At 41.2% G+C, this 21,603-nt stretch overlaps 1 protein-coding gene and 12 non-coding genes across 13 annotated transcripts in view; 1 reads left to right on the forward strand and 12 right to left on the reverse strand.

Annotated features, from left to right (window-relative positions):
* LOC137491165 (uncharacterized) overlaps positions 1–21,603 on the forward strand; it is a 514,718-nt gene that overhangs the window by 270,162 nt on the left and 222,953 nt on the right. The gene's annotated exons all lie outside the window — the stretch shown is intronic.
* Positions 15,441–15,522, reverse strand: trnas-aga (transfer RNA serine (anticodon AGA)). The gene has a single exon. It is a non-coding gene; the product is annotated as a tRNA-Ser (tRNA).
* On the reverse strand, positions 16,471–16,552 carry trnas-uga (transfer RNA serine (anticodon UGA)). The gene has a single exon. It is a non-coding gene; the product is annotated as a tRNA-Ser (tRNA).
* trnah-gug (transfer RNA histidin (anticodon GUG)) lies at positions 17,253–17,324 on the reverse strand. Its single transcript has one exon. It is a non-coding gene; the product is annotated as a tRNA-His (tRNA).
* On the reverse strand, positions 17,502–17,583 carry trnas-uga (transfer RNA serine (anticodon UGA)). Its single transcript has one exon. It is a non-coding gene; the product is annotated as a tRNA-Ser (tRNA).
* trnak-uuu (transfer RNA lysine (anticodon UUU)) lies at positions 17,702–17,774 on the reverse strand. Its single transcript has one exon. It is a non-coding gene; the product is annotated as a tRNA-Lys (tRNA).
* Positions 18,284–18,355, reverse strand: trnah-gug (transfer RNA histidin (anticodon GUG)). Its single transcript has one exon. It is a non-coding gene; the product is annotated as a tRNA-His (tRNA).
* trnak-uuu (transfer RNA lysine (anticodon UUU)) lies at positions 18,733–18,805 on the reverse strand. The gene has a single exon. It is a non-coding gene; the product is annotated as a tRNA-Lys (tRNA).
* trnah-gug (transfer RNA histidin (anticodon GUG)) lies at positions 19,315–19,386 on the reverse strand. Its single transcript has one exon. It is a non-coding gene; the product is annotated as a tRNA-His (tRNA).
* On the reverse strand, positions 19,763–19,835 carry trnak-uuu (transfer RNA lysine (anticodon UUU)). The gene has a single exon. It is a non-coding gene; the product is annotated as a tRNA-Lys (tRNA).
* trnas-aga (transfer RNA serine (anticodon AGA)) lies at positions 20,583–20,664 on the reverse strand. Its single transcript has one exon. It is a non-coding gene; the product is annotated as a tRNA-Ser (tRNA).
* trnak-uuu (transfer RNA lysine (anticodon UUU)) lies at positions 20,783–20,855 on the reverse strand. The gene has a single exon. It is a non-coding gene; the product is annotated as a tRNA-Lys (tRNA).
* Positions 21,365–21,436, reverse strand: trnah-gug (transfer RNA histidin (anticodon GUG)). The gene has a single exon. It is a non-coding gene; the product is annotated as a tRNA-His (tRNA).

Raw genomic sequence — 21,603 nt, forward strand, 5'->3', positions numbered from 1 at the left:
TAAGGTCTATTGTGGATGACATGTTTAAACAGCATTATAGGGACCATATGGTCTTTCTTCTGGAGAAGATCATTAATGATGCGTGTGGTTCTAATCATGATTGTATAGGAGATGGCAAACGTGTGAAAAATCTCAAGAGAGAAATGGACGTTGTGAGAGGGGCCTTAAACTCATGGGCCGATAAGATAAATCAATTGACACACCTGTGTGTTCGTAGCAATGGTGCTATCTGTGCAACCATTACAAAAATTCTGGAGGTGTTGACTGAATTGAGTGATGAGATGGGAATAATGCAGGTTCTATGTATGTCTACATATATAACAGATATTTGTGTGTCACTGTTTTCACAAAACAAAATAACAACTATTGCTGAGATTGTGGACGTTTTGACCAGCCACATACTAGAACATGACAAAATGCTTTTAGCAGCATTTCTTTGTTGGTTAGATATTCAGTAATGTCGTTATTGTTCTGGTGTACCCTGTTTTTCAATGTATGACTGTATATATTTATATTTTTTTAGTTGATTTGTTTGTTGCAATCCATATTTGTTCATTATGTACTACTCTATTTCAGTGTATGTGCTTGAAATAAAACGTTTTTCAGCTTAAGTGAACTTATTATTTTGTGTTAAACAAGTAAAATGTTTTAATGTAACTAAGTAGATTTTCAAATCTACAAGCATTTCTAAAGAAAAAATAAACAGCTTGGCATTTCATTACCCAACCTAGTCATTTTTAAATTTTGGATTAAATTTACAGGATCAGGTTTACATACAAAAATATTAACTTAAAGTAAAGTCGCAAGATTGGCCAAGTGTTAATTGGTGCATTCAAAGTCTAGCGGTATAAATGACCTATTGCTTGTTCTGAAAAGTGTCTATGCCTGTACTGTAAATAGTTAGAAAATGAGCTAGATGCTAAACATGACGGTGTGAAACAAATAATAGAAATATTGTCGAAATTTATTAAAGTCCTATATTTATGCCAAATGAATATTTACATATTTAGAAAATTTAAAATGTTGCATAGCGTGTCAAGGACTGGTTACTTGTTTAAAGCAAAAAGGTATAAACTGCAGATCATTTAATAAAGTTGGTCGACGCTTAAGCCAACCCCAATAACACACACTTCTCATGTGTAACGGTTTTGTAGTCAGTTTGGAAAGACAACCTAAAAATTGTTGCCCAATTTAGTTTTAAATCTAGAAGTACTGACGTACAATTTCGTAATTTCTCATTCATTTGAAAAAGTGTATAAATAAAAGGTATACATAATATTGTTGGGTGTCACCGGTTTAAATCTAAAACATTTAAAACTCAAACTTTCACGACAGTTGAAAAGAAAATATTTTCAATACACTGTACATTAGACACTGTTGCAAAAACATATTAATGCGGACTTAGTGGCAAGTATTAAATTTAGTTTTGTAGATTCATAGTTCTCGTGAAAAAAAAAATTATGAAGAATTAAGACAACAAAAGACAATTGGCAGTAGAAATGGTTATTACGACTTTTACTGTATGCTTCATAACAGATGCTATGAGAATTGTGTAAAATTACAGACTTGTAACGTATATGCAAAAAGTTTGCAAAGGCATTTTGTGTTAAAAAGTGCAGCAGAAAATGGCTGCTTGAATTAGGTAAAATCATTTGGTGAGATGGCAGTGGTCGTAAAATATACTGAAATGTTTCAAAAAACATTCTGCATTCGGGGGTTGATAAAATAAACTTATTAAAGCATTAAAGTTTACTGCAAAGTATTCATAAATTAAAATGGATTTACTCTTTGATATTAATGTGCTTTGTTGAAAGTATTGCGTGTAGCATTCAACTATGAAACAAATAACTGTAGCTAAGTGTTGTTATTAATATTACTTGGGACACATTAGAGGTTAAAAATATTCCCATATCATGAAACCCAGAAATTCTAACTCTCATTGGACCATATTGATGTAACCATTGTATTTCAAAACATCACATTTTTTTCCCTTAAATGAAACATTGATGTTCTTAAAAACTCCAAAAGAAAGGGAACAACATTAAGTAAATTTGGTGAACCGACAGTTTTAAAAGCAAGTATGCTTTGCAACCTACAAACTTTGACAGTGTCGCAAAATTACGGATTTTTAGCACATACATAAAAAGCTTACATTTTGTGTTGAAAGTGCATCAGAGTGCAAAATCATAAGCTTGAATTATTTCAATGCTATTGTTTGTAAAAACAAAACTCTAGTCATGCGTTAAGTTTAATCAATAGTATTTTAAACACCATTTGTCCGTATGATAACGTTTTATATTCTGAGTGAAAAACATTCAGTTAGATTTTAGATTGTTCATTTGAAAATGTGTATGTCAATGAAAAACATTCAGTTTAAAGAAACATACACTCACTACAAAATTTGGGTAGTGTCAATAATCTTGACTCATCTAAATCTAATGGTCAATGAAAAGCATCATTTGCTCAGTCTACTTTCAAGAACTACTTGTAAACTTGACTAATTTTGACAAATTTGTGGACACTTGATTTGTCACTGTTACGTAAACATTTTGTATAAATGCAGGATCCAGTAGTTAAACTAATAAATTTTTTTTCTGTAGAAAATTAACTAAAGTTAACTGGGGGCCAGAGCTGTAATTTTTTTTAGATAAAACTGAAAATAAATGTTTGTTTATATTTTTGTTTAATATTTGAAATAATCCATTTTTTCTTTATAATATCAAGTATTTTTAATTCATTCAAATCAGTTTGAAATACCAAAATTCCATAACTAAGCTACATGGCTTGAATTGTGAGTTTCACAATTACTACGAGTAATACATACATTTTGTTGACTTTTTGAAACAGAAATATCAATACTGTCTAAAGACTGATAAGTTCTTATAGTAAATATTTTACGTTTATTTTCAAATCTACACTAGTGATGATCAGTGTGCAAAACATTAAGTTTTTTAGATTATTCGTACTACAATGTGTGCCATAAATCACAGAACATAATTGTAAATATATTGAGAATGTGTTAGTCAAAAGAAAATCATTCAGTTTTTCATTAATCACAAAGACAACTTGAATTTACATCTGTGATTTTCAACCAACAGTATAGAACTACATTTTTAGATTAAATTGTTTTACAAGGTGTGACATTTTTAGATTAAATTGTTTTACAAGGTGTGACAATTTGTCGTCAATACAGATTGAGATTTGTTATTTAATGGATTACTATTGTAAACATATTCTAATTTGATAGTTTCAACATTGATATATTAAAATGATATGACTGATGCTCTTTTGTCTGTCTTAAAATATTTATTGGTTTAATGTAGTAATAATGTGAAAAACAACATAACCTATTAATGAGCAATAATAAAGGCAAATTTATTAAATACTGTGTCGTGACTTCAAGTAGACAAAACCCAGACCCAAAAGTGCGCACACACACACACACACACACACAAACACACACACACACAAACACACACACACACACACAAACACACACACACACACACACACACACACAGTTGGCTGCATGTGAACATAAAGATATGCAATATCAGCACACTTTCTAATCACCTAACAACATATAGCATTTAGTAGGAGACACCAACTACATACAGTCACATACATACAGATATATGTTCCATATCTGATATTAATCTATCTTTCACAAACAGTTGACGTGGTGTTGTCTATTGATAAGTTTTCCTTATCATCACTCACACACACCATGATAGACACAGACACACAGCCAGAGCCACTCCCCAGACCTACAGTCCTACCAGAGAGACACACACGCACAAACACACAGTCTCACGCTTAGACAGCCGGAAAGAGCCGGACTGAACGATAACCATGTAAACGGACGTTTGCGTTTATTTAACAACCGATGTCATAAATTTCGCTTATCAGATACACGCATACGCTGTAAAAGTCATCAGATGTCTTTTATCTTTCTCAAGCACGCTTTAACCTGTTCAAATTTCCCGCACACACACCCACACAGAGACGCAGCCAGAGCCTCTCGCCACACCCACACGCAAGCCGGAGAGACGCACACACATACACAGACACACAGTTCTGACCACATCAGAGCAAAGGCAACACACCGGTGCATACACCTTAGTTTATTAATTCTAACATAATATAATATATATTAGTATATATTATAAGTTAATTACATTAACATAATTTAAAACAATAATGACAATATAATATTGCATAATTATGATAACTGAATTTATTACAATATTTAAAATATATTACTGTAAATTAGTTAATAATATAGTTTTAATAACGGTTGATATAATTTATTTCATTAAAATCTATTTCATAATGTTAAAATATCTAATTTTAATGTAATAATAACGGAATTATTAATTTGATTAAAATGATAAGAATCTGATTACCGGAATTATTAATTTAATTAAACTGATAAGAATCTGATTACCGGAATTATTAATTTAATTCAACTGATAAGAATCTAATTAACGGAAAGGGGCGGGGTTTACACCGGAAGCCCCGCCCTAAAAGGGGCGTGGCAGTCATCAATCAAACTTTTTGACACATGGTACCTTATATTCCTCTCTCTATCCTATCATGACATTGTATGTAAACGCTTAGTTCCTTTGCATAAGTTGCATCTATACTTTGCTGACATAGACCTGTAACATCTCTGTTGACATGAGCTAGTGGGCTGAGAGCCAAGAATAGCAGGACCCCTTAGACTAGAAACCTATTCAAAAATGGTCAAGAGTTAAAAAGAGACTTAGGGGTGTGTATAATAATCCTGTATAAAAATTGTAACAAACACACTGAAAGTTTAGAAGGAGCAGGAGAGACTTCAGAAGGTGTCCAGGAGAGACTTCAGAATGCTCTGGGGTCTGCTCTGCTCTTTCTCGGCTTTATTATGGAGAATAAAGTCTATTTTCTGATATTCAAAACCTCCGGTCTGATAATTTGTAATTGATGAGAAGTCAAAATTTACGACAAATGACGCCCAAAATCATGGGGCTGGAAAGAGATGGACGGGTGACACTGGACATGCTGGGGCTTGGAGGAAAAACACAAATATGTGGCCACGATAAAAAATGGTAAGCAATTTTCGCTTATACGTTTGTGTTTTTTCTACCAAGGACCTGCTTGTAACGGTAAAAAGTCACTTGAACTGTTTCTCCAGCTATAACGAACTACAAGTAAAACTAAAAAAGTAAAAGTAAACATAAAAAAGGAAACAAAGGGGTTTTGAATACCAGAAGAAAATAACAATTTGCATGCAAATGATCTGTGTTTTCCTAAGAGGGCCTTGACGGATAGGATAAACGTTAACTAGTAACTGTTACTCATGTTTGGGAAATTTTTTAATGATGAAGAATATGCCTAGAGCATTTTTAAGTTTTAAAAGGAAGTTCTTAAAGTGTGGTGACAGTTAAGAGATTAAAGCAGATTAATAAAGTATAGAGAGAAGCGCGCAAAGACCTCGGAGTACCCGTTCTGTTTTAATAATAATAAATATTATTATTCAGGAGGCTGGGGGAAAAAAGGCAAAAATCCTGTGAATTGCTATTTTTACTGAAGGACAGTAAAGATGGGAGCAGAAGTAACAGGTCACTCAAGAGGAGTGTAGTGGAGAATTCTGTGGTTACAGCTCTAAGGTTAGAGGCTGCTCGGACAGGTCACTCAAGAGGAGTGTAGTGTCTTTATGTAATTGTAAGTATTTGTGTATTTGTCTGTGTTGCTGGGGTGCTTAGAAGCCTTCACCTTTGATCTAGAGAGACTAGAATAGAGGTGAGGTTCAGGCTACACAGTGTAAGAGATGAGGTTAGGACGAGTGAGAAGTATGATTGTGTTTAGAAGTATGTTTGCAATAAGAGTGAGTTTAAAAGAATTATCGTTTTATATTGTAATATAAAAGAAGGACTGCATATGTTGTGTGATTTAAGAACAATAAGATAGAGAGTGATGCAGTTTAGGGAAGAGATTGTGATACAGAGGAGGTTTAAGCCTCATAAAATTAATTGAGATCATATTGCATTTGAAAGACACAGACTGAAAAGAAGAATATATACTAGTTAAACATTTTTCTGAATAATCTCTGTGTGTTTGAAGTGTTTTTAAGTATGAAATAGGCAGAGAGGGGACTGAAATTCCTGACATGTCGACAGTCTGGAAGAAGGTCTGCTTCAGGAGTGGTAAGAATCTGTCTATTTTAAGAACAAAAGTTTCACAGGACAGATAGAAGCTAAAGAGTCAAGATATATTATAAGGTATTAAATAAATAGAAATATTATAAAGTAATGTAATAAGATAAATGAAATAAGGAAATCCCAATGATAGAATAATATTTAATAAATAAAAAGTTTTAACAAAAATGCACCTAGAAGCTATACTAATGAATATTAAGAAATAAAAAATTGAAGCATAGAAATATCTACATATGGAGATTAATAGTTATATTGATCAGAAAATAAGTTTACTAAATCAGTATGAATAAAAATAGATAAGTTAATGATTTGAGTAAATAAAGAACTAGAGAAGAGGAAAACTTTAATGAATATGGATTAATTGAAGAGTTAATGATCAAATGTTTAAGAAAAAAAAAGTTTAAAGAAAAATGAATTAGGAAAATCTAGGAGACAAAAATGCTAATTTTTGAAAAAGAAAAGAAGCATAGGAAAATGGAAAAAAAAAGATCCAAACATTGTTTAATAGAATAAAAAGAGAAGATGTTTAAAAATATATATTAAACAGATAAGATAAAAATTAGAAAAACCAGTAACATTTGGAAGAAACTAAGATTTGGCTTTAAAAGATAAAATTATGTTTAAGTGCAATAAAATATTGTTGTGGTTTACGTTGACTGTTTTCATCTGTTTTAAAGTCAGCTACAGGCTGTCATCTGAGCCAACAGCTATTTGTAGTAAAAGTAGTGAGTCAAATGTAAAGCATAGACACTGAGGAGACATTAAAGAACATCATAGTGAGTTCAAAAATTTTATAGTGAATATTTTATGTACTTAAAAAGTGATTGAGAATTACAAATTGCATTTCAGATTGGAAAAATGCTTAAAGTAAACAAACGTGGAGTTAACATAGTACTATGAACTTGAAGCTATTGCAGTAAGGATTTTGAACAGTTACATTAGACATTAGGCCACCATATAGTACTGTTGAATTAAAACAGGTATGGAAATGTTAGAGAAATTAAAATAATGTAAGATGTAATGTAACTAGTGAGGAAGCACTAGAATAAATTAGGAAAAATAAGTGAAGCACAATCTGAAGCCAAAGAAATTAATTAGAAGAACATTTAAGAAATAGAAAATTAAGCATATTTACATATAATAAAAAAGATTGATAATTAGAGAAAATAAGTCATTAAACAGCAAAAGGAAAAAAATGATAAAAGGAGTCTTCATTTGATAAAAAAAAAAAAAAGATTTATTAAGTCATGAGCTAAATTCTATATATATAAATTAAGAGGATATATGGATGAACTTTGGGGGACTGTAGTCTCGTACCTACCAGACATCTCTGAGTGTACTGGCAAATGGAAAGGTGTTTGAAAAACACAACGAGCAAAATGGCTGTTGACACTTGTGACATGCTACAGCAGTGATGCAGGCACTGCATACTCAGGATTTACTGAGGACTGAAAAAGCTACATTTTTTCAAAGACATTCAAAAGAGACACTAACAAGAGACTGATGAACTGATCAGAGAGAAAAAAAGCTCCACCAGAACTTTACATCAGCTGAGACAAAGAAAGAAGCCAGCCCAAAGAGAGAGGGGGAAACACTGTGCCCTGATATGAAGGAATTTCAGGACACCACAGAAGCACCAATCTGTGAGCTAGTTGTCTCAGGTTGCGAGGTGGGATAGTCTGACAGTCCACCTCAAAGTAGCTCCTATAGTCCAAATTAAGTTCAAGCATTACAGAAGGAAAATTAAGAACAAAAGTGTAGCTACCCATTCTTGTATCAAATCAGACTCCTGTCAATTTGAGATAAATTATTATCATGCAAATTTTTAAGTAAGAAAAAGTGTCATAAGGAAATTCTACAGTGAAACTTTAAATGTGTAATGTTGAAATTATAAATTATGATGAATGTTAAATAATTTAGGTTTAAGTTTTAATAGGTTTAATCATAAAGGTCCTTAAACATAGAAGGATAAATTACAATGCAGGAGAATAACTAAAGAAAAAGAAAAAGCTTTTGATAAGGCAATAATATCTAAGCATAATCTTATTGTGAATGACTTAAATCAAGATTGGATATTGAAAACTGGAAAAATTCAAATCTAAAAAAATTATTTATAGTTAAAGGAAAGATTGAAATAACAATTTGAAATAAATTAACAGGACATAAGGTCAAAAAGTAACAGTTCTAAATTACTATAAGAAAAATTGAAAGAGAAAAGTGTTTAAGAAAAAGATAATGTTTTACATGAAAACATATGTGAAGAATAATTAGAAGAAAATATTAAGGAATAATAGTTAAAACAGAGCAAAAAGGAACCTACAAAACATACAGTAAGTTTTAGTCAGCTGATAAAAAAGTGCATCAAAATTGTATGAACAACAATTGAGGGGAATGCCTTAGGAAATAATTGTCAGCCAAAAGAAAATAACTCAAAGACAAAAAAGGAATTAATATATAGATCAGAAAATAAATTAGTAAAGGAAAGAAGTGTCAAATTCCAACTAAATGATTGTCATTACAGGACTGAGATGCAGATGAAATCAGCCAGCAAAGTGAGGGTTAAAATTAAATCAGATGTAGATCTGCCCAGAAAGAAAAACACTAGATGCTGAAATAGGTATAAAACTCCATTGAAAAGTGTAAAAATAGGAGTATTAATAGAAACATTTACTGTAATAAACAATCTGTCCTAGACATTTCTATTTAAATTTAAATTTAAGAGTAATAAATTATAAGTAACTAATAATATTTAATTGAAGTTAATTTGATAATTAAAATAAATGGTTAATCAAGACAGATAAAAGAGGCTTAATTTTGATAATATGATTTAAGAGCAATCAATAGGAGAAGATTTTCCAGCTGAAGTTCATATTGTTTGTGGAGATATGTTCTTTTGGATGGTAAATGTATTAAGTGCTTAGTTTCTATTGAGTTTATTTTAGGTAACTACCAGAGGAGGGTAGAAACTTGTTTGTACTTGTGCAGCTTGATGACTAGCAAATACTGTATACACCAGAATGCATAAAGGGTTATAATAAGGGAGAAGATCTTAGGATGGACACTGTCACAATATGTGGATGATTGAATTATCTACAGCTTCACAAAGATCTAGTTCAATTAAAAGACTTGGCTGGAGACCAGTGCTCCAAACAGTGAGAGATGATGACTGTTTTTGGTGGTGACTGGATAGAGAATTATTCCGTAAACAAGCACAGTTGAGAAACTATGATGAGTAGATGATTGGAGATGGTACCAGAAGCAAATTATGAAGCAGGAACAGTTATTCATTTGTGACGAAAGAAGTACTTCCAAGAATTTGAAACACCAGCAGAAATAAGTTCATAAAAGGTTTGCATTCATAAAGTAATGTGGCAAGACGAGGGATAAAACATGAACATTCAAACATAAATGGTGTAACGACCCAGAGGGTGATTTATTTACAGTGCAAGGTAAGGAGGTGAGGGTAGGGTAGCTGTGCAGGTATGAGTCCTTTGGCCGGGTAATGTGGAAAGTCCTCAGTGCTGATGAAGGTTTGGATGGTTGAAAACAGTCTGAGGTGCCGGTCTAGCCACTGCTATCTGCTGGGGAAAACAGAGAAAGGAGCATTAGCGTGTCTTCTCGGAGAGATCAAGCTCACCCTGTGTCTTCTCTTTCTCTGTTTATATGCTCCAGTCTTAATGAGCTGCAGGTGGCGATCGGTGCTGATGAGGTGACAGGTGTTGGTGGTTTGTACTTGTGGCGACGCTGCATTGGAACACTCGCCACATTCCCCCCCCCTTTGCCTCTTCCTGGTCTGAGTTGTCATCCTGTTGTGAAAGAAGGGAGCGGTTAGGGGTGTGTGGGAGGGAGAATGTTTTGCCAGACCTGTCCATCCAGACCACATCCTTGAGAGGCCGTCTGCATTCCCATGGGCGGCTCCGGCTCGATGTTGGACTTTAAAGTGGAAGTCTTGGAGCGCTAGGAACCACCTGGTGACGCGGGCATATGTATTCTTTGCCGAGGCCATCCATTGAAGGGGCGCATAGTCAGTCACCAGGGTGAAGGACCTTCCCAGGAGGTAGTATTTCAGCTCCAGGACTGCCCACTTTATTGCCAGGGCCTCTTTCTCAACGGCTGCGTACTTGGATTCCGCTGTGGTGAGCTTCCGACTCACGTAGACGACTGGGTGCTCCTCTCCCTCGTGTAGTTGTGACAACACCGCACCCAGTCCAGAGTCGGAAGCATCGGTCTGCAGGATGAAGGGGCAGTTGAAGTCAGGGGCATGAAGAATGGGTGAGGAGGCCAGGGCCTTCTTAAGGGTCTGGAATGCATGTTCGGCCACCGGGTTCCAGGTGACTCTTTCTGGCTGTCCCTTCTTTGTCAGGTCTGTCAATGGGCTGGCTACGGAAGAGAAGTTGGGGATGAAACATCGGTAATAAGCCCCTAACCCCAAAAAGGCACGTACCTGGGACTTATTGGTAGGCCGGGGAGTCTTCTGTAGAGCCTCTACTTTGGCTTGCTGCGGTTAGATCAACCCCCGACCAATGTGATATCCCAGGTACTTTGCCTCTGCAAGCCAGAGATGACATTTCTTGGGGTTAGCTGTGAGCCCAGCCCGTCGTAACTCTAGGAGCACCCTCCACAGACGGGTAAGATGTTCCTCCCAACACATCGAGTGGACTACTACGTCGTCAAGGTAGGCCGCGGCATAACTTTGGTGGGGCCGGAGCAATATGTCCATCATTCGTTGGAACGTTGCTGGTGCCCCATGCAGCCCAAAGGGAAGGACCCGGTAATGCCAATGGCCGCCCCTGGGGGTAGCGGAACTTGCCAGTAACCTTTGGTCAAGTCGAGGGTGGATATGAACCTGGCACTACCGAGTCCAGGAGTTCGTCCACCCGAGGCATTGGGTACCCGTCGAAGCTGGATGCTTCATTTAGCTTCCGGAAGTCATTACAAAATCGGAGGGTGCCATCCGGTTTTGGGACCATGACAATGGGGCTGGACCACGGGCTCCGAGATGGCTCGATGACCCCCAACTTCAGCATCTTCTGTACCTCTTCCTCTATTGCCAGCCGGCGAGCTTCTGGAACCCGATAGGGCCGCTGTCGCACAATGACTCCTGGAATTGTTTTGATCTCGTGCTGAATGACAGTGGTGCGCCCAGGGTGCTCACTGAACACATCCTTAAACTGACTGACCAGGGTTTCAAGCTCCGTCTTCTGAATGGCTAAGAGCTGTTCGCCTAGATGTACCGTAGGATGTGGGCTTTCTGCAAAGGTTACCAGCTGGCTAGAAGGGGAAACCCACCGTTTCAGTAAGTTAATATGGTAACTCTGCTCCTCTCGACGTCGTCCCGGCTGACGGACACGATAGTTGACTGGCCCGACCTTCTCGACAACTACATAGGGTAACTTGGAAGTTGCTGTGGGCACTAGCACCAGGACCTGGTCTCCGGGTTGGAACTCTCGAGCTTGGGCAGGCCTGTCATAGAGACGTCGTTGGGCGTGCTGGGCTTCAGTGAGATGCTGTCGTACCAGGGGCATTACCCGTTCAATTCGCTGCCTCATGTCTTGTACGTGTTCGATGAGGGACCGCTGGGGTGCGGGCTCCTGTTCCCAGGCCTGTCGTGCCACATCCAGGAGGCCGCGGGGTTGTCGGCGGAACAGTAGCTCAAAAGGAGTGAACCCAGTAGAGGCTTGGGGCACCTCACGAATGCCGAACAGTACGTATGGGATCATGAGGTCCCAGTCACGACTATCTTCTGCCACGACCCTGCGAAGCATCCGTTTTAGGGTTTGGTTAAACCGCTCAACGAGCCCATCCGTCTGAGGGTGGTAAACGGATGTTCGCAGCTGTTTCACCTTCAGGAGGTGGCAGAGGTCTGCCATCAGCCGGGACATAAATGGAGTACCCTGGTCAGTCAGGATCTCTGAGGGGATGCCCACCCGGCTACACAGCAGGAAGAGTTCTTTGGCAATGGCGTTGGAGGTGGCCTTGCGTAGGGGTATGGCCTCAGGGTATCGGGTGGCATATTCTAGGATGACCAGGATGTGTTCGTGGCCTCGGGCGGATTTTGGCAGGGGCCCTATCAGGTCCAGACCAATGCGGTCGAAGGGTACCTCAATGATGGGTAACGGGATCAGGGGACTGGGGGGGGGGGCTTAGGGAGCAGTTTTCTGGCACGTCGGGCATGCCTGGCAGTATCTCTTGACCTCACCATTTAGCCCAGGCCAGTGGAATCGGTCCCGAATGCGCTGAATCGTGTTGGCTGCCCCTAAGTGACCCGCCATTGGGTGAGTGTGGGCGAGCACCAGGATGGTGGACGTTTTGCTTTTTGGTACCACCAGTAATGTCCTCCTCTCCCCCCGTCGCTCAGCAACACAGTACAGCAGACCATTCTGGATGATAAAGTGTGGGAGGGGGTGAGGAGCAGGAAGCCTTTCCTGGCCCTCCACTACTCGAACTTGGGACCAGCAGTTTCTAAGTGTGTCATCTTCACGCTGGGCTTGTCCGAAGGAACCTCCCCTAGAGACCTGTTGGAACAAATTCATAAAGACATTAGAAGACTGATTCGAACACTCACCCCCTCGCTCGCTCTCTGTGGCCAGGAGAGCTGGTTGGCGGACCCGTTGAGTCCGAGCCCGGGGGCGGCGACGTGTCTGGGAGGGGGTTGCTGCTGGCAAAGACAATAACTCCTCAAACCCTGGCCAATCCCAGCCAAGCAAAAGGGGGACGGGGAGATCAGCTACAATGCCCACTTCCAGGGGCCATGCGCCGTTGCCGGCTGCAATCGTTACCCGCTGTGCGGGGACGTAGCGTGTGTCACCATGCACACAGGTTATCGGGATTGTGGCTTTAGATCCCACTCGAGGCTTGATCAAACCTGGCTGTACCAGCGTCACGGAGCTCCCAGTATCCAATACAGCCGTGATAGTTTTCCCCTCAAGCTTTACTCTGCGAGACGGAGCACCTGATGGTAGGGTCCGGTGAACGATGCAGCCAGCCAACCAGGCACGTGCAGTGGAGTTCACTGGTTCAGTGGGCATGGGGTCATCCGCCGGACTCGGGACAGCCGGTCTGCTGACGGGCTGTGAGGTACTCTCCACCTGCCGCCATGGTGAATTCACCCTCCGGGAGGGAACGGCTGCTCTCTCTATAATGTCCCGGGTCAGTGTGGCCTCTGCCAACTCCACCGCCTCCACTAAAGCTTCCAAACTTGCAGGGTTCCTCATGCTTACAGGCCCCCGGAGTCTTCTAGGAAGAGCACGCAGCAATCTCTCAATGACGATTTTCTCGGCAACCTGGGTGGCGGTTGGGGATCCCCCGAGGAGCCATAAGCGGGCAAGCTTGCTGAGTTGAGCTGCCTGCGCCCGTACTGGGGCACCCTCCTCATACGCCCATGTAGCGAACTGTTGCGCTGCTCTCACCGGCGATAACCCCACACGTGCCAGGATCTCTCCTTTTAGTACAGTATAATCTTCATTTTGGGGGGAATCCAACGAGAAGTACGCCCGCTGTGACTCTCCGGTTAAGAAGGGGGCCAGGATTTGAGCCCACTCGGATTCGGGCCACTCTTCTCTCTTTGCGATGACCTCAAACGTATGCAGATATGCATCAATATCATCCAGGTCACCGAGCTTTGTCAAATGGCGGTGAGCGGAGGTGCGTGCCTCTGGGAGTGGGAGGTGTTCAGCCATCTGGAACAGGCGCTCTTCCATCCTCTGTTGTCTGACGGAGAGCTGTTCGGTGAACAGTTGTTGTCGTGTGGTTATCTCAGAGAGGCGACGCATGATATCCTCCATTTTGTCACAGAGGGGTGTATTCCTCCACATCGTTTTGAGGGAATAGAGAGAGAGAGCAGCCGCTCGCCTAAAAAAATAAAAAAATAAAAAAAAATAATTCAATGTTACCAGATGTGGGGTTTTATCCACTCAATCTGCCCGCATTCTCCACCAGTTGAGGTGAGACGAGGGATAAAACATGAACATTCAAACAGAAATGGTGAAACGACCCAGAGGGTGATTTATTTACAGTGCAAGGTAAGGAGGTGAGGGTAGGGTAGCTGTGCAGGTATGAGTCCTTTGGCCGGGTAATGTGGAAAGTCCTCAGTGCTGATGAAGGTTTGGATGGTTGAAAACAGTCTGAGGTGCCGGTCTAGCCACTGCTATCTGCTGGGGAAAACAGAGAAAGGAGCATTAGCGTGTCTTCTCGGAGAGATCAAGCTCACCCTGTGTCTTCTCTTTCTCTGTTTATATGCTCCAGTCTTAATGAGCTGCAGGTGGCGATGTTGCTGATGAGGTGACAGGTGTTGGTGGTTTGTACTTGTGGCGACGCTGCATTGGAACACTCGCCACAGTAATTAAAATCAAAGTTAATAAGTAATCAATGAATAAAAACATCTAAAGGAGTATGAAAAATTGTGAATAAAGCAAAAGAGAGAGTAATTGTATTATGCTCAATTACCAGAAATGGCTGAAAGAGATGAAGATGATCCATCAAGGCCAAAGCTTGATGAAAATAATAAACTTAATGGGATTAATTTGCTAACAAGTGCATTGGTGAATGATGGCATGGAAACTGACAGAAACAGGCATCTAACACCGCATCGCATGAACTACTATTGGGTCAACCCTTGCAAGAAACCACATGAAACTTTGCATAAAACCTTGCATATAATCTCACCTATAACCTTGCACATAACCTCTTGGAATGGTTTGCAAAGATGTCTAATGCAGTAGGGACTTTTATGAAGAAACAATTAATTGCCATGTGCAAAGCGATATCTGTGCAGGAAACCAGAAAGGAGCCATGTGAGAGAGCAGTGATACAAGGTCCAATTGGTCCAGCTGATCGAGTCTATCTGAGGATGCTCTGGAGAGCTCAGGAGAAAAGGACCATATCTGGATGAGGGCAAATCCAACAGCTGCCAAAGTGGATGCCATTAATGGGGTACCAATGCCTCAAAGGAGCGAAAGGAAACAACTCCAGCAAGGGAAAGCTGACCGGAAACAGAGGAGCCTGAATATTCTAAAGCTCTAAACTACGAAGTTCAACTTGAGGAAGGAGAAGTTTATCAGAACAAAGTAAAGAGTGATTCTGATAATATGCCTGAATACCACATACAGCAGTGCCACAAGTCAAGGGATGATGAATGCACAACTGCAGATTTCAGAACTCAGACTCTCAACCACACATCTCCATTAACATCTATTAAAGTCAAGTGAAGATGCTGGTAGCTTAGAAGAAAAAGGGGGAGGACGTAGTCGGCAGGATTCGAACCTGCACGGGGAGACCCCAATGGATTTCTAGTCCATCGCCTTAACCACTCGGCCATGACTACAAGACTGCCTGTACTGCCATTTCTTTATGCCTAGTACACATATTGTGCATCCAGATGAAACTTTCATCAAGCGATAGCTCAACAGCAAAAGCTGTGGCTCCACAAAATGAGCATCACACGCCCGAATAGGGACTTGAACCCTGGACCCTCAGATTAAAAGTCTGATGCTCTACCGACTGAGCTATGCGGGCTCCACAACAGTAATTTACAAGTAGGCAAGGTTTGGGTTGTGGTCGGCGCAGACCTTTACAGTACACTAAAGTTTACCGTGAGATGGGGTTTTAAGCTTATGGTTGGTGTGGAGGTTGCTAAAACACGACAGGTTACTTTGAGGTTGGGTTTATGGTTTTTGTAGGTGTAGACATCAGTACAACACAATAGTTTGGACATCATGTCATGTAGGAGACATTAAATAGATCAATGATAACTGCAGAATGTCTTTTTGCTGTTGTGGCAATGAATGGACACTCAACAATTGAAAAGATTCCTTCCATGCCTTAGAAGCGTGACTTGATCAGTACTTATCTACACAGCATGCTGGCATCAAAGATCCTATTTCTCTTATATCATATCCCTAGTCTTCCACACTTTAGGAAACGTAAACATTCAGGACGTGCCATTAGCACAGCCTGCACTAAAAGAAGGCTGGAGATAACGGATGGCAACACAGAGTGCGACACCAATGTCACCTTAAAAAACCTGCCGTGACCCAGATTCGAACCGGGGTTGCTGCAGCCACAACACAGAGTACTAGCCACTATACGATCACGGCGAGTTATGAAACAGCCTGTGTGACCTATGTGTGGTATGTTCCTCCCTGTGATAAGCCCCTTTCTCTTCAGTGAGAACACTCTGTTGTTTTTCTCCTCCTACCAGCACAACGCTTTTCCCAAGAAACAATGGAAATGCAAACAATTGACGACTGCTGCAATTTTAAAAAGAGGAGGACGTAGTCGGCAGGATTCGAACCTGCGCGGAGAGACCCCAATGGATTTCAAGTCCATCGCCTTAACCACTCGGCCACGACTACAAGACTGCCTGTACTGCCATTTCTTTATGCCTAGTACACATATTGTGCATCCAGATGAAACTTTCATCAAGCGATAGCTCAACGGCAAAAGCTGTGGCTCCACAAAATGAGCGTCACACGCCCGAACAGGGACTTGAACCCTGGACCCTCAGATTAAAAGTCTGATGCTCTACCGACTGTGCTATCCGGGCTCCACAACAGTAATTTACAAGTAGACAAGGTTTGGGTTGTGGTCGGCGCAGACCTTTACAGTACACTAAAGTTTACCATGAGATGGGGTTTTAAGCTTATGGTTGGTGTGGAGGTTGCTAAAACACGACAGGTTACTTTGAGGTAGGGTTTATGGTTTTTGTAGGTGTAGACATCAGTACAACACAATAGTTTGGACTTCATGTCATGTAGGAGACATTAAATAGATCAATGATAACTGCAGAATGTCTTTCTGCTGTTGTGGCAATGAATGGACACTCAACAATTGAAAAGATTCCTTCCATGCCTTAGAAGCGTGACTTGATCAGTACTTATCTACACAACATGCTGGCATCAAAGATCCTATTTCTCTTATATCATATCCCTAGTCTTCCACACTTTAGGAAACGTAAACATTCAGGACGTGCCATTAGCACAGCCTGCACTAAAAGAAGGCTGGAGGTAACGGATGGCAACACAGAGTGCGACACCAATATCACCTTGAAAAGCCTGCCGTGACCCGGATTCGAACCGGGGTTGCTGCGGCCACAACGCAGAGTACTAACCACTATACGATCACGGCGAGCTACGAAACAGCCCTTGTGACCTATGTGTGGTATGTTCCTCCCTGTGATAAGCCCCTTTCTCTTCAGTGAGATCACTCTGTTGTTTTTCTCCTCCTACCAGCACAACGCTTTTCCCAAGAAACAATGGAAATGCAAACAATTGACGACTGCTGCAATTTTAAAAAAGGGGAGGACGTAGTCGGCAGGATTCGAACCTGCGCGGGGCGACCCCAATGGATTTCTAGTCCATCGCCTTAACCACTCGGCCACGACTACAAGACTGACTGTACTGCCATTTCTTTATGCCTAGTACACATATTGTGCATCCAGATGAAACTTTCATCAAACGATAGCTCAACGGCAAAAGCTGTGGCTCCACAAAATGAGCGTCATACGCCCGAACAGGGACTTGAACCCTGGACCCTCAAATTAAAAGTCTGATGCTCTACCGACTGAGCTATCCAGGCTCCACAACAGTAATTTACAAGTAGGCAAGGTTTGGGTTGTGGTCGGCGCAGACCTTTACAGTACACTAAAGTTTACCGTAAGATGGGGTTTTAAGCTTATGGTTGGTGTGGATGTTGCTAAAACACGACAGGTTACTTTGAGGTTGGGTTTATGGTTTTTGTAGGTGTAGACATCAGTACAACACAATAGTTTGAACTTCATGTCATGTAGGAGACATTAAATAGATCAATGATAACTGCAGAATGTCTTTCTGCTGTTGTGGCAATGAATGGACACTCAACAATTGAAAAGATTCCTTCCATGCCTTAGAAGCGTGACTTGATCAGTACTTATCTACACAGCATGCTGGCATCAAAGATCCTATTTCTCTTATATCATATCCCTAGTCTTCCACACTTTAGGAAACGTAAACATTCAGGACGTGCCATTAGCGCAGCCTGCACTAAAAGAAGGCTGGAGAAAACGGATGGCAACACAGAGTGCGACACCAATGTCACCTTGAAAAACCTGCCGTGACCCGGATTCGAACCGGGGTTGCTGCGGCCACAACGCAGAGTACTAACCACTATACGATCACGGCGAGCTACGAAACAGCCCTTATGACCTATGTGTGGTATGTTCCTCCTTGTGATGAGCCCCTTTCTCTTCAGTGAGAACACTCTGTTGTTTTTCTCCTCCTACCAGCACAACGCTTTTCCCAAGAAACAATGGAAATGCAAACAATTGACGACTGCTGAAATTTTAAAAACGGGGAGGACGTAGTCGGCAGGATTCAAACCTGCGCGGGGAGACCCCAATGGATTTCTAGTCCATCACCTCAACCACTCAGCCACGACTATAAGACTGACTGTACTGCCATTTCTTTATGCCTAGTACACATATTGTGCATCCAGATGAAACTTTCATCAAACGATAGCTCAACGGCAAAAGCTGTGGCTCCACAAAATGAGCGTCATACGCCCGAACAGGGACTTGAACCCTGGACCCTCAAATTAAAAGTCTGATGCTCTACCGACTGAGCTATCCAGGCTCCACAACAGTAATTTACAAGTAGGCAAGGTTTGGGTTGTGGTCGGCGCAGACCTTTACAGTACACTAAAGTTTACCGTGAGATGGGGTTTTAAGCTTATGGTTGGTGTGGATGTTGCTAAAACACGACAGGTTACTTTGAGGTTGGGTTTATGGTTTTTGTAGGTGTAGACATCAGTACAACACAATAGTTTGAACTTCATGTCATGTAGGAGACATTAAATAGATCAATGATAACTGCAGAATGTCTTTCTGCTGTTGTGGCAATGAATGGACACTCAACAATTGAAAAGATTCCTTCCATGCCTTAGAAGCGTGACTTGATCAGTACTTATCTACACAGCATGCTGGCATCAAAGATCCTATTTCTCTTATATCATATCCCTAGTCTTCCACACTTTAGGAAACGTAAACATTCAGGACGTGCCATTAGCACAGCCTGCACTAAAAGAAGGCTGGAGGTAACGGATGGCAACACAGAGTGCGACACCAATGTCACCTTGAAAAGCCTGCCATAACCCGGATTCGAACCGGGGTTGCTGCGGCCACAACGCAGAGTACTAACCACTATACGATCACGGCGAGCTACGAAACAGCCGTTGTGACCTATATGTGGTATGTTCCTCCTTGTGATAAGCCCCTTCTCTTCAGTGAGAAAACTCTGTTGTTTTTCTCCTCCTACCAGCACAACGCTTTTCCCAAGAAACAATGGAAATGCAAACAATTGACGACTGCTGCAATTTTAAAAACGGGGAGGACATAGTCGGCAGGATTCAAACCTGCGCGGGGAGACCCCAATGGATTTCTAGTCCATCGCCTTAACCACTCAGCCACGACTACAAGACTGACTGTACTGCCATTTCTTTATGCCTAGTACACATATTGTGCATCCAGATGAAACTTTCATCAAACGATAGCTCAACGGCAAAAGCTGTGGCTCCACAAAATGAGCGTCATACGCCCGAACAGGGACTTGAACCCTGGACCCTCAAATTAAAAGTCTGATGCTCTACCGACTGAGCTATCCAGGCTCCACAACAGTAATTTACAAGTAGGCAAGCTTTGGGTTGTGGTCGGCGCAGACCTTTACAGTACACTAAAGTTTACCGTGAGATGGGGTTTTAAGCTTATGGTTGGTGTGGATGTTGCTAAAACACGACAGGTTACTTTGAGGTTGGGTTTATGGTTTTTGTAGGTGTAGACATCAGTACAACACAATAGTTTGAACTTCATGTCATGTAGGAGACATTAAATAGATCAATGATAACTGCAGAATGTCTTTCTGCTGTTGTGGCAATGAATGGACACTCAACAATTGAAAAGATTCCTTCCATGCCTTAGAAGCGTGACTTGATCAGTACTTATCTACACAGCATGCCGGCATCAAAGATCCTATTTCTCTTATATCATATCCCTAGTCTTCCACACTTTAGGAAACGTAAACATTCAGGACGTGCCATTAGCACAGCCTGCACTAAAAGAAGGCTGGAGGTAACGGATGGCAACACAGAGTGCGACACCAATATCACCTTGAAAAGCCTGCCGTGACCCGGATTCGCTGCGGCCACAACGCAGAGTACTAACCACTATACGATCACGGCGAGCTACGAAACAGCCCTTGTGACCTATGTGTGGTATGTTCCTCCCTGTGATAAGCCCCTTTCTCTTCAGTGAGATCACTCTGTTGTTTTTCTCCTCCTACCAGCACAACGCTTTTCCCAAGAAACAATGGAAATGCAAACAATTGACGACTGCTGCAATTTTAAAAAAGGGGAGGACGTAGTCGGCAGGATTCGAACCTGCGCGGGGCGACCCCAATGGATTTCTAGTCCATCGCCTTAACCACTCGGCCACGACTACAAGACTGACTGTACTGCCATTTCTTTATGCCTAGTACACATATTGTGCATCCAGATGAAACTTTCATCAAACGATAGCTCAACGGCAAAAGCTGTGGCTCCACAAAATGAGCGTCATACGCCCGAACAGGGACTTGAACCCTGGACCCTCAAATTAAAAGTCTGATGCTCTACCGACTGAGCTATCCGGGCTCCACAACAGTAATTTACAAGTAGGCAAGGTTTGGGTTGTGGTCGGCGCAGACCTTTACAGTACACTAAAGTTTACAGTGAGATGGGGTTTTAAGCTTATGGTTGGTGTGGATGTTGCTAAAACACGACAGGTTACTTTGAGGTTGGGTTTATGGTTTTTGTAGGTGTAGACATCAGTACAACACAATACTTTGAACTTCATGTCATGTAGGAGACATTAAATAGATCAATGATAACTGCAGAATGTCTTTCTGCTGTTGTGGCAATGAATGGACACTCAACAATTGAAAAGATTCCTTCCATGCCTTAGAAGCGTGACTTGATCAGTACTTATCTACACAGCATGCTGGCATCAAAGATCCTATTTCTCTTATATCATATCCCTAGTCTTTCACACTTTAGGAAACGTAAACATTCAGGACGTGCCATTAGCACAGCCTGCACTAAAAGAAGGCTGAAGATAACGGATGGCAACACAGAGTGCGACACCAATGTCACCTTGAAAAACCTGCCGTGACCCGGATTCGAACCGGGGTTGCTGCGGCCACAACGCAGAGTACTAACCACTATACGATCACGGCAAAATACGAAACAGCCCTTCTGACCTATGTGTGGTATGTTCCTCCTTGTGATGAGCCCCTTTCTCTTCAGTGAGAACACTCTGTTGTTTTTCTCCTCCTACCAGCACAACGCTTTTCCCAAGAAACAATGGAAATGCAAACAATTGACGACTGCTGAAATTTTAAAA

The sequence above is a fragment of the Danio rerio genome, chromosome 4, assembly GCF_052040795.2.
Source record: "Danio rerio strain M-AB ecotype USA chromosome 4, GRCz13ab, whole genome shotgun sequence".
In the NCBI taxonomy this organism is placed as follows: Eukaryota; Metazoa; Chordata; class Actinopteri; order Cypriniformes; family Danionidae; genus Danio; species Danio rerio.